Source organism: Polyodon spathula, chromosome 2 (assembly GCF_017654505.1).
Source record: "Polyodon spathula isolate WHYD16114869_AA chromosome 2, ASM1765450v1, whole genome shotgun sequence".
Taxonomy (NCBI): domain Eukaryota; kingdom Metazoa; phylum Chordata; class Actinopteri; order Acipenseriformes; family Polyodontidae; genus Polyodon; species Polyodon spathula.
The window spans coordinates 87,801,925-87,815,511 of record NC_054535.1 but is presented as its reverse complement, the minus strand read 5'-3'; the positions used below and the strand labels follow the sequence as shown (position 1 = coordinate 87,815,511).

Below are 13,587 nucleotides of genomic sequence, written 5' to 3'. Positions count from 1 at the left end.
AATAGAACATCTGTGTTCTTAGAAAACGACAGGCGTACTGTGCAGCCAGGGGTGTAGTGCTAGGGGGTCGGGGTGAGCACTGCCCCCCACGTCTCTTGAGCAGGGAGAGCACCGCTTCCACACTTCATGTGTAGAATATTGAACTGTTTTGCTCCTGTTGTTAATATATGGAGATATACATGTGTATAACCCATACAAATAACCATTATAAACCCTTGTGAGACATATAATGAAAAAAGTTTGAATATAGCGTGCCTGTTCTGGAACAACAGGTGTGAATAATGTGCAAGAGAGGTGAAGGGAACCTGTATCAACACTGTGCTGAGGTGTCAGCGTTTTACAATTAGGTGTAATCATGGAAACAGTAAAGGGTAGGACTTCTGTTTCAAAACCTCAGTCTCATTCGCTTTTAGCAGCTACAATAGGACAGTGAGACGAGCCGATTGTGGACCAAACAATTCAGTGTACTACAAGGGGGAATGGGGGAGTGTTACACATAGGATTAATAATAATAATAATAATAATAATAATGACTGTGTTAGGGTTGGGGGGGGGGGGTAAATAATAGCGACCCCTAAATTCTAAATATAGCACTACTCCACTGTGTGGAGCCAAATATGAGAAGGGCCTCATAGTCAAATGACTCATTGAGGTCATTTACTGTACCTAGACAGAGCATTCTCTGCATTGGAAAAATATTTTGTTATTTTGCTGCTTTCACAGCACTGAATGACCATCCCTGGGTTGATCCCAGCATTTCTCCTGCGGTGTGTTAAACAGAGAACTTGTTTGGTAAATTTAACTTTTCTTTTAGTTCTTGAGGCTCTGTTTTATTTTTGTTACACACCTTTTATTAGTTGTGTGACAGGATCTGCGTGTTAACAAGTCTTAAGATTAGGGAGTTAAGTGTAGCTGTTGAACTCATTCCAAATTGTTGCTAAAATATGCAGTTCACATACACAGTAGGAAAGAGGTCATTCAGACTACCATACTACTTTAGGTTTGTTTTGGTTTTTTTTTGTTTTTTAATATTGCCACTAGAAAGAAGTAAATGACTGGAAAATCAATTCTCAGATTTTGGGAAATTCGTTTTTAGTGATGTATATATGTATATTTTACTCCTTTGCACATTAATCTCTACACTTGCTGCATAGTTCACTACAAAACACCACATGTAACCAGCTGCTACGGTATGAGATGTCTTTAGCCTCTGAATGGATGTGGAGTGCCCAGGCCAAATCTGACTGGCAGTGAGTGACAGGAAAAATCGCAATGAGTACAAAGCATCAGATGATATTATATTACAGTAGTGTCACTTACATTCTGTGGGGAGATGTTGCTGTGTTAATGTCTATCAATACACCAATGGGACTCTGATAAATGTTGCCACTGTGCATATGTGGCCTTTGTAATATGAATGGTTTTACATTAGAATAGGACAGTTCTAGACTAAGAAACCGAAATCTTACAGCTGGTGCTTCCTTGTTATTGTACTAAATGTTCCTGTTAGTCTGACACCAATGTATTATTTGTCAATTTTTAGATTCTATTATTTAAATTCATTGCTTAAAATGCATCGCTACTTGCTTTGTGTTTTGTGTCACCTTTTGTCTCATTTGACCTCTGTTTTAAGATTCGTAACTTATTAAAGGGTACATAAGGACCTTTTTATTTTATTGTGTTACATGTTCCCATGTGTTGCTACAACTGTTTACGTAAGGTGTGTGTGCTGTTTTTTTTTTTTTTTTTTTTTTATATATTTTGACCAGTTTTTTAAACTTTTAAATTGCATTCCCTGCCTCATGGTGGCTTCACATGAACCCGCATGGACCTCTCAGAACTACATTTCCCACCTTCTTTCTGCTCACTGGTAAATCCATCTCAGTTACATATGTGAGCAGGAGGATGATGGGAAATGTAGTTCTGAGAGGTTCATGCATACTTTATGTACCCCTTAAATAGTTTTGTTTATGTTTCTGATTGATCTGTTATTTGTAGTTTAATTAAATGTACTTATAGATACAATTCTAGATTCATTTGTGTTTTTATTTTATGTTCCCTAAAAGTCATGAAATAGAAAAAAAAACTAAACTTTTCACATTTGTAGACTATTTAAATCACTGGTCTCTGATTTCAAAGAGCTATACCTCACTGCAGCCTCCACTTTGCATCCAGGTGCTTTTGGAACAAGTTTCTTGCTCTAGGGATAATGGAATAGATTTCCTCCTCTTCTAGGTTAGATAGATGGACAAAATGGATCCTGAGAACTAACCAGAAATGAAATAGAAATATGCAACAGCAAGGCAAATCATTATATATATATATATATATATATATATATATATATATATATATATATATATATATAGGTGCTGGGACGAGCACAAGAAGTAATAAAAAAAGTAATAAAAACCATTATGTTGCTCAGAACACATGCAAAAAATATACCAGTAAAGAACATGTTGTGTAGGCCCTATTTTACTCAGTGAATGAACTACAAAACAAAGAATGCCAAATAGCAGTTCAAGTTAAACGCTGTTTTGTTTATGCCCGAAATAATTAGTACAAAAAGTTGACACTGCTTTTTATTTTATTTTTTACCGTTCCTTCACAGTAAACAGTGGCCATAGATAAGTTTTCATAAGGTAATAACATGAGGTTTACTTGTGCCTTTTTGTAGCAGAACAAGCAAAGGAAAACTTAAATTTAACTTTAAACATTTCAAATAAAACAAACGTGGAAATGGCATTGTAAAATGAAGGGGGGGAAAAACTCACCATTTTGTTTCTCGTTTATTACATTCCACATGACAAAGTCGCAACAAAAAATATATAATATATACAATCTATATAAAAATCATGTTCGGAAAGTTGGGCACTGTTTTAGTGAAACATTTCTAGTGCTTGCCTTTTTTCTGTCTCATGAGATTCTGACTCGCTCTAAAGCAGCACAAAGCTTTTTTGATCCAGATCACTATGCATGTGTGCGCCTAATCTGATTTGTTTACATTTTGCTGTCTAAAACTTTTAAATAGAGGCTCGAGCTGCTGTGTTAAGCCTGTGTTTTTTTTTTTTGTTATTGTGTGTGTCTTTTTTTTTAATATATTAAATCTCAAATATCACACAGGGCTCTTTTTCATTTGCCTTTTTTTTTACACTGTCGTGCAACTTTTAGTGAGGTGGTAAATAAATGCAAGGTATTTTTGTAATTTCTAGTGAATATGGACCTCTGATTTTTGTATCAAATACATGTCAAAAATATTCGTCTGGATATTTATCCCAGCACTATATATATATATATACACACACACACACACACACACACACACACAGTGCCTTGCAAAAGTATTCAGACCCCTGACCAATTTTCTCATATTACTGAATTACAAATGGTACATTGAAATTTTGTTCTGTTTGATATTTTATTTTAAAACACTTAAACTCAAAATCAATTATTGTAAGGTGACATTGGTTTTATGTTGGGAAATATTTTTAAGAAAAATAAAAAACTGAAATATCTTGCTTGCATAAGTATTCAGCCCCCACACATTAATATTGGGTAGAGCCACCTTTTGCTGCAATAACAGCTTTAAGTCTTTTGGGGTAAGTATGTACCAGCTTTGCACAGTGTCATAAGAACATAAGAAAGTTTACAAATGAGAGGAGGCCATTCGGCCCATCTTGCTCGTTTGGTTGTTAGTAGCTTATTGATCCCAGAATCTCATCAAGCAGCTTCTTGAAGGATCCCAGGGTGTCAGCTTCAACAACATTACTGGAGAGTTGATTCCAGACCCTCACAATTCTCTGTGTAAAAAAGTGCCTCCTATTTTCTGTTCTGAATGCCCCTTTGTCTAATCTCCATTTGTGACCCCTGGTCCTTGTTTCTTTTTTCAGTTTGAAAAAGTCCCTTGGGTCGACACTGTCAATACCTTTTAGAATTTTGAATGCTTGAATTAGGTCGCCACGTAGTCTTCTTTGTTCAAGACTGAACAGATTCAATTCTTTTAGCCTGTCTGCATATGACATGCCTTTTAAGCCCGGAATAATTCTGGTCGCTCTTCTTTGCACTCTTTCTAGAGCAGCAATATCTTTTTTATAGCGAGGTGACCAGAACTGAACACAATATTCAAGATGAGGTCTTACTAATGCATTGTACAGTTTTAACATTACTTCCCTTGATTTAAATTCAACACTTTTCACAATGTATCCGAGCATCTTGTTAGCCTTTTTTATAGCTTCCCCACATTGTCTAGATGAAGACATTTCTGAGTCAACAAAAACTCCTAGGTCTTTTTCATAGATTCCTTCTCCAATTTCAGTATCTCCCATATGATATTTATAATGTACATTTTTATTTCCTGCGTGCAGTACCTTACACTTTTCTCTATTAAATGTCATTTGCCATGTGTCTGCCCAGTTCTGAATCTTGTCTAGATCATTTTGAATGACCTTTGCTGCTGCAACAGTGTTTACCACTCTTCCTATTTTTGTGTCGTCTACAAATTTAACAAGTTTGCTTACTATAACAGAATCTAAATCATTAATGTAGATTAGGAATAGCAGAGGACCTAATACTGATCCCTGTGGTACACCACTGGTTACCACACTCCATTCTGAGGTTTTTCCTCTAATCAGTACTTTCTGTTTTCTACATGTTAACCACTCCCTAATCCATGTACATGTGTTTCCTTGAATCCCTACTGCGTTCAGTTTGAGAATTAATCTTTTGTGCGGGACTTTGTCAAAAGCTTTCTGGAAATCTAAATAAACCATGTCATATGCTTTGCAATTATCCATTATCGATGTTGCATCCTCAAAAAAATCAAGCAAGTTAGTTAGACACGATCTCCCTTTCCTAAAACCATGCTGACTGTCTCCCAGGACCCTGTTACCATATAGGTAATTTTCCATTTTGGATCTTATTATAGTTTCCATAAGTTTGCATATAATAGAAGTCAGGCTTACTGGTCTGTAGTTACCTGGTTCAGTTTTGTTTCCCTTTTTGTGGATCGGTATTACGTTTGCAATTTTCCAGTCTGTCGGTACCACCCCTGTGTCAAGAGACTGTTGCATGATCTTGGTTAGTGGTTTGTAAATAACTTCTTTCATTTCTTTGAGTACTACTGGGAGGATCTCATCCGGCCCAGGGGATTTGTTTATTTTAAGAGCTCCTAGTCCCTTTAACACTTCTGCCTCGGTTATGCTAAAGTTATTTAAAACTGGATAGGAACTGGATGACATGTGGGGCATGTTGTCCGTATCCTCCTTTGTAAAAACTTGTGAAAAGTAATCATTTAATATATTTGCTATTTTTTTTTCTTCATCTACGATTTTGCCATTTGTATCTCTTAGACATTTAACCTCCTCTTTGAATGTTCTCTTGCTGTTGTAATATTGGAAAAACATTTTGGAATTGGTTTTAGCTCCCTTAGCAATGTTCATTTCTATTTCTCTCTTGGCCTTTCTAACTTCCTTTTTGACTTGCGTTTGCAGTTCCGTGTACTCTTTCTGTGTACTTTCTTTTTGGTCCTTTTTTAATGCTCTATAAAGTGCCTTTTTTCGCTGAATATTTTTTTTAATTGATCTATTAAACCATTTTGGCAATTTAGTTTTACATTTAGATTTGTCTACTTTAGGGATGTAATTGTTTTGCGCCTCTAGTACTACATTTTTGAAGAACAACCATCCTTTTTCTGTGGATGTTTTCTCTATTTTACTCCAATCTACTTCTGTTAGTCTCTGTTTCATACCTTCATAGTTTGCTTTTCTAAAATTGTAAACCTTAGCTTTAGTCATTACTTTTGGGGTTTTAAAAAACACTTCAAATGAGACCATGTTGTGGTCTGAGTTTGCTAGTGGTTCTCTGACCTCTGTTTTAGTTATTCTGTCTTCGTTATTTGAAAAGACTAAATCAAGGCATGCCTCCCCTCTAGTCGGTGCCTTGACAAATTGTGTTAGGAAGCAGTCATTTGTCATTTCCACCATTTCAATTTCATCCGTCGTGCTACCCACCGGGTTTTCCCATTTTATATGGGGGAAGTTGAAATCCCCCATTAGTATGGCTTCTCCTTTGCTACACGCATTTCTAATGTCATTGTATAACAGATTATTTTGCTCACCGTCTGAATCTGGCGGTCTATAGCATGCTCCTATTATTATGCCCTTTGAATTTTTGTCCGTTATTCTGACCCATATTGATTCGGCTTTGTTTTCTTTGTCCAGGTTTAACACCTGGGCTTCAAGACTGTTTCTTATGTATAGCGCTACCCCTCCTCCTCTTCTGTCCTGCCTGTCTTTCCTATACAGTGTATACCCACAAATATTATATTCGTCCCCATCACTCTCAGACAACCAAGTTTCTGTAACACCTATCACATCATAGTTACTTGTTAGTGCAGTAGCTTCAAGTTCTAAAATTTTGTTTCTGATACTTCTAGCATTTAGATAAATACATTTAATGGTTGTCTTACCTGAGTTGTTGTTCTTGTTTTGATGTGGTCTCCCTTCTGTTTTTTTGTTGATTTCTCCCCCCTTCCTTTCTAGTTTAAATGCTTCTGAACCTGCTCGAGGATCTTTTCTCCAAGTAGACTGGTTCCCTTGTTATTTAAGTGCAGTCTGTCCCGTCTATACAGATAGTCCTCGTTGTAGAATTTGGTCCAATGATCAAGATAGGTGAAGCCTTCCCGTGTGCACCACGTCTTCAGCCATGCGTTTTGATTAATTATTTCCAGCTGTCCATATGGTCCTTTGCAAGGTGCCGGTAGTATACCAGAAAATACCACAGTTTTGTTTTTCTCTTTTAATTTCCTTCCTAGCTCTCTGAATTTGTTTTGCAGGGATTTTGGTCTGTCTCTTCCAATGTTGTTTGTACCAATGTGGATGACTACTACTGGGTCATCTCCTGTTCGTTCTAGGAGCCTGTCCACATTCTCAGTGATGTGCTTGACCGAGGCTCCCGGAAGGCAGCACACTGTTGTAGTAAGGGGGTCCAAACTGCGAATTGAACTTGCTGTGTTTCTCAATATGGAGTCCCCAACAATCATGACCTCCCTTCTTTTTGCTGTCTGGTCACCACTGTCAATAGGGTCCTGGATGTTGTTCCTTTCATTCTCTTGTTGTTGGTTTTGCTCAGAATTTTGAAGTGACTCAAATTTGTTGGTTGTTTTGATTTCTGGTGGTTGTGTTTAACGAAGTTTCTTTTTTTCCCTGCTTCTGCCTACCTGAACCCAGCTGTTCTGACCTTCTATCTCCCTGGTGGCTTTCATTATGTTAGGGGTGATGCAGACTTCCATGAATTGTGGGTGTGCCAGCTCCTCAAGATCCTGTTGCTGTTTCATTTCTTCCAGCTTCATTTCTAGCGTACTTACTAGTTTATGCAAGTCCTGGATAGCGTGGCACTTTACGCACACTTGGTTAAGCTCTGCTGGGTTTTCTCGGATTTCCCACATCATGCAGATGTCGCAAATTACTGGCTTGAAGACCATGTTGATGTTTTTTTTTTTTTTTTTGAAGTTTAGTTTCTTCTGCAGCTGTCAACCTGCTTTCAAACTGCTTCTAAGTTGCTCTGCACTTTTCCATGCCTGTACTTCTCCCACTCGCTGTCGCTGGGAAGACTGCCTTGTTATTAGCTGCATTGTTCTGCTTTGCTGTTGGCCCCTCCCCTCATCCGTGTCTCAGAACGGCACTGAATTTGAATCAGCTGCTCCGAGTTTCAGCTTGTTTGTTATCAGAAAAACACACGCGGCTTTGACTTTGAGCTGCAGTGTTTCCCCATTGTCCTGTGTTTTCTGATTAAAGCAATTAAAGATGCAATTTCTCCTTACTGCTTCTAAACTACTCTGCACTTTTCCACGCCTGTACTTCTCCCACGCTGTCGCTTCCACTCGCTGTCGCTGGGAAGTCTGAGTGATTTTGTCAGAGTGATTTTGGCCCATTCTTTTTGGCAGATTTGCTCCAGGTTGTTCAGGTTGGTTGGACGATGCTTGTGGACTGCAATTTTCAAATAGTGCCACAGATTCTAATGGGATTGAGATCCGGACTTTGACTGGCCCACTGTAGGACATTCACCTTTTTGTTCTTGAGCCACTCCAGTGTTGCTTTGGCCATGTGTTTGGAATCATTGTCCTGCTGAAAAGTGAATTTCCTCCCAAGCTTCAGTTTTTTAGCGGACTGAAGCAGATTCTCTTGCAGTATTTTCCTGTATTTTGCGCCATCCATTCTTCCTTCAATTGTAACAAGATGCCCAGTCCCTGCTGATGAGAAGCATCCCCACAGCATGATGCTGCCACCACCATACTTCACTGTAGGGATGGTGTGTCTTGAGGCATGGGCAGTGTTAGGTTTGCTCTACACATAGCGCTTTGAGTTTTGGCCAAAAAGCTCTATCTTGGTCTCATCTGACCACAAAACCTTTTCCCACATCGCAGTTGGGTCACTCTCATGCTTTCTGGCAAACTCCAGACATGCTTTCAGATGGTACTTCTTGAGTAACGGCTTCTTTCTTGCCACCCTCCCATACAGTCCAGTGTTATGCAGAGCTCTTGATATGGTTGACTGGTGCACCATTACTCCATTTCCAGCCACTGAACTCTGTAGCTCCTTCAAAGTGATTGTTGGCCTCTCTGTGGCTTCTCTCACAAGTCTCCTTCTTGTTTGAGCACTGAGTTTTGAGGGACGGCCTTTTCTTGTCAGTGCCTGGGTGGTGTGATGCAGCTTCCACTTCCTGATTATTGATCCAACTGTGCTCACTGAGATATCCAAACACTTGGATATTATTTTGTACCCTTTTCCTAATCTATGCATTTGTATTACTTTATTTCTAACTTCTGTAGAATGCTCTTTGGTCTTCATTTTCCTTCAGATTCACAGCCTTACCAATGATCCTTCAACAGTGGGGTTTTTATCCAGAAAATGTGACAGTAACTTTAATGGTTCACAGGTGGAGGCCAATGGTAAGGTAATTGTGTCCTCGTTAGGGCAATTTCTTTCATCTGTGCAAACTGGGAGCTTCCACAGCACAGGGGTTGAATACTTATGCAAGCAAGATATTTCAGTTTTTTGTTTTTCTTAAAAATATTTCCCAACATAAAACCAATGTCACCTTACAATAATTGATTCTGAGTTTCAGTGTTTAAAAATAAAATATCAAGCAGAACGAAATTTCAATGTACCATTTGTAATTCAGTAATATGAGAGAATTGGTCAGGGGTCTGAATACTTTTGCAAGGCACTGTATGTATGTATGTGTGTGTGTGTGTGTATATATATATATTCCAAAGAAAGGCATCTTGTTCACTCCAACGTTTTGCCTCTGAGGTGCCAACCATTTATCTGAGGCATATAGAAAAGCAAGAAGTCTATGTGGACTCACGATTGCTTCTTCCAGTTTTTAGGTGACGTTCACCAAGACAGGTCACACTCTCAAGAAACAGGACAGGACATATATATATATATATATTTTATATATAAAAGTGTTGTGGTTAAGTATTTTAAAGATACCCTCTTGCTAATGCAAAATGCTTAAATTCAAATTATTCTTGTGGATATTTAAGTTCTGTATATAAACATTCCCGTTGAATTATTTTTTAAAGGTTTTATTGTTTGTTTTCAAAAGTTGTTTAATTATAAAATGTTCCTTCCTTTTTTGAGCGTATTTTGATTCCATTAGTGTTATTAAAAAACAAAACAAAAAAACCCCCAAAAAACAGATGAGAATATTAATCACTACGTATAAGCTATATACACATTTCCTAAGTAGAGAGTGTGTAAAAAATTAAGAGGGTTTCAATATTGCATCTGTCTATACATATATATTTATATGTGTATGGCTGGTATGCCAGGGCTGTTCCTCAGCTTTAGGAAGCCTGTGTCAAATGAATTATGCTGAGGTAAGATGCGGAGCTGTGAGCAAGGACAGCAATCATGCACCAAATTGTGTAGCTGTCTGATTTTCTGCTCTGTTTCGGTAGGTTATTGATTTCTGTAGCTTTACTTTGTTTTGTTTATGGAGAGTGCTTTCAATTAACAAACAATTTTTAGTGATTTTGTTTGTTAAGAGTGCATATCCACAAATGTTGAGCACAGTACTGAATTAAAAAAGTATTCAAAATAAGTCATTTAATACAATTAATAAAGGTAAACTTTTTTAACATGCACAATCAGTTTTAATATGCAGTGTATACCAGATAAAATAGACGGTTATAGTGAACGGGCCTGGGTGAAAAACTACTGGTGAGTGTCAGTGCATTGTCCTGTTTGATGGATGTTGCTAAAGCAGAGCAGACAGATTTAAGTGTGATTTCTAGGGGTTTGTTTTGTAAGTTGTTAGAAATTGTTTTGTATGTTTGTACTATTCCGTTTTAAAGATCCAGTATAACACTTTAACCTTCATAATGTTGTACATACATTATTTTTTCCATTATAAACAGTTTTAACTTCACTGAAAGTCTTTGTGCTTTGTTTTGCTGTTCTGTTGTTCGATTTTGGAGAGAACCAAAAAGAAAAAGTAGGTAAGAGAGTGGACTTGTACCAGCAAGCTAAAGACTGCAGGAATCAAGATTGAACGTCTCAGCACAATAGAAGTAACCTGTCACTCAAATACTGCCACCTTATCCCTGGAGGAGAACGAAACTAGGGTTAGCTTTTTTTTTTCTGAAATGAATCGGATGAGTTCTTTTGAATCATGTTTGTTATAAACATATCCAGAATAAATATAAGCGAAATAAAATATACAAGATGACAGCTGAATACTGTGGTTCTGACATCAGCTCACAACCAGAGCCACCTTGGTAGAAGCAGATATACTTTTGAGTTGGAGAAATGTATGAGATGGATAATAATGTAGCAATTTATTTTGTATTGTTAAGCGTTTACGTTGTAGTTTATGAATGATTAATTTCATCATTATTTTCTATCCTGTTTCCTCCCTTTTACTAATAGCTGTATACTTTTCATTGTCGGTCCAGTCTGCTGTGCTGTTTTGTGATAACAGCTCATGATTAATAAATGAATGTTTTGTTTTTTCCCCCCCATCAAAATTATGGTGGTTTTCATTGAAAGCATTCATAAATTGAATAATAAATCACAATTTCACAACAGCCCACACAATAGCTAGGAGTTCCATATGAATTGAGTTCTTACATCTCCATTTTAATAATAGATATTTTAATTGCATCTGAAATTCCAGCAATATGCCTCTATTGTTCAAATGCCCTTTTGTGATTGTGTGTTTGTTTATTTGCAATAGGCATTCACATGCAGATGGCAAAACCCTGTACAGACCTGCACATCATTTCAAAGGTGGTGTTATGATCACTGAACTAGAAACAGCTATAAACAAAGTTTGAAAACGAATAACAGTTTTCATCTTGTGTCAGTAAATCTTGTTTTTAATGGTGTGGAGTGATAGTCAATAACCCTGACTGATTATCCTTTTTGCAGCAATAGTGCACATGGATGCCTTATACCCTGTTTACACAGACGAGTTATGACAGCTCAGAACCGGCACTGATGCGGCATTTTGGTCTGTGTGAATTGCCTATACCGTCACAGAGCTGTCATATTTTATCCTGCACTGAAGCATCTCAACTCCTGCGTGAAAGGCTACGAAGCGCTACAGTGGGCGTGGATTGAAAGTCATCACATACTAGACATGTTGGGTAGTTTTGTCATCTGTGTTACACACTTTAATTTATTTCATATACAAGGGCTGATCCACAACGAGGTAGTAATTGGAGACCTGAAGAAGTTTAGGAATTGTTAACTTTACAATTCTAGGTGTGGCAGCTACTAAACTGTGCAATAGAATTTGGGGGCACAGACCCTGCGCAAGTCAGTTAATGTGATCGGGGACTTCTCAAGAATGCAGAGTAAATTTAAACTGAGCAACAGGCTATTAAAAAAAAAAATATATATATATATATATATTGTAAGGTAGCAGGGAGGGGGTTAAAATCCTTCCCTGCTAAACATGTGAAAATGCACTTGTGGGTGAATGGACTAAGGGTTTTTGTAATTGTTTTAATTGTTTAATGATTTAGTTAATCCTCTGCACCTGGTCGTAATTATAAATTAGAGACAGGTGCAGGGTATTTAAGAGAGGCAGCCAGACTGATCGCGGCTGCTGAGTGAAGAGCCCGACTGCGTGAGTGTCCAGTTGTATTGAAGAGAGTGTTGAGAGAAGCCCGTTTGTGTTTTGGTGTTTGTCAGGTAAACGGCTTAGCCGTCCTGTGTGTGAGTCAGGGATCGGCTGGTGTATAGTGAGAGCTCCAAAACGGAGTTAGGTGTTTATTTCTGTTTTGTTTTATGTTTATTAAAAGTGCGCGTCAGTGCTAAAGCAATTCCATTTCTGTGTCCTGGGTCTATCTTAAAGGGGCAACGAACTTGAAAAGTGAGTGGATCATTTACATATGGTACCAGAAGTGTGTGTGTGGGCGCCCCTACGACCCAGTAAAAATGGAAAGCTTAAAGGAATTGATCGCTTTGATAGAAAGAAACACTGCTGCTCAGATTGAGCAGAATAAGAGATGGAGATTGGAACTTGGACTGCCAGAGCCAGAGCCGACGGAGCTGGATCTGCTGCTCCAAAAATGCTCCCAGAGCCCAGAGAGGGGGAGCGCCGCTCCCAGAGCCCAGAGAGCTGGAGCTGCTGCTCCCAGAAGAGGGATGAGGAGCTCCCAGAGCCCAGAGAGGAGGGCTCCCAGAGCCCAGAGAGAGGAGGAGCCGCCGCTCCCAGAGCCCAGAGCCCAGAGGGAGGAGCCGCCGCTCCCAGAGCCCAGAGAGGGAGGAGCCGCCGCTCCCGGAGCCCAGAGAGGAGGAGCCGCCGCTCCCGGAGCCCAGAGAGGAGGAGCCGCCGCTCCCGGAGCCCAGAGAGGAGGAGCCGCCGCTCCCGGAGCCCAGAGAGGAGGAGCCGCCGCTCCCCAGAGAGGAGGAGCCGCCGCTCCCGGAGCCAGCAGAGAGGAGGAGCCGCCGCTCCCGGAGCCCAGAGAGGAGGAGCCGCCGCTCCCGGAGCCCAGAGAGGAGGAGCCGCCGCTCCCGGAGCCCAGAGTGGAGGAGCCGCCGCTCCCGGAGCCCAGAAAGGGAGGAGGAGCCGCCGCTCCCAGAGCCAGAGAGGGAGGAGGAGCCGCCGCTCCCGGAGCCCAGAGTGGAGGAGCCGCCGCTCCCGGAGCCCAGAGAGGGAGAAGTGATGAACAAAGAGGAGGAGGTGAGGTGCCCACCTCCATCACCCCAGCGAACCAGTCCGGCACTGCCAGTTGCGGTCCCTTGCCCCTTGCTCCTGGACACCCTACCGGTCTTCCTAGACCTTCCTGCGCTGGACCTGGAGCCCAGGAGTCTGCAACATTGGCCACAGCTTTTCCCCTGGTTCCCTGCTCCGCTCTTCCCGAGCACCCAGACGTCGCTGGGCTGCTGCCGGGACGTCGCTGTTGCTCCACCTTGTTCGCTGCTTCGCTCCCACTGGGTGATCGGACATCGCTGCGCCGGCCCCCAGTGGAAGATCTCTGTCCACTGCTGCATCCTCCTGTTCCCCGGTCGTCACTTCGGTCGGCCCTGTCATCCCGGTGGGGTCCCTTGTCGCCGGTTCAGGGTCCCT

At 40.2% G+C, this 13,587-nt stretch overlaps 1 protein-coding gene across 1 annotated transcript in view; it reads left to right on the top strand.

Moving 5' to 3' along the window:
- Window positions 1–13,587, top strand: part of LOC121327076 (F-box/LRR-repeat protein 17-like) — a 104,906-nt gene that overhangs the window by 8,964 nt on the left and 82,355 nt on the right. The gene's annotated exons all lie outside the window — the stretch shown is intronic.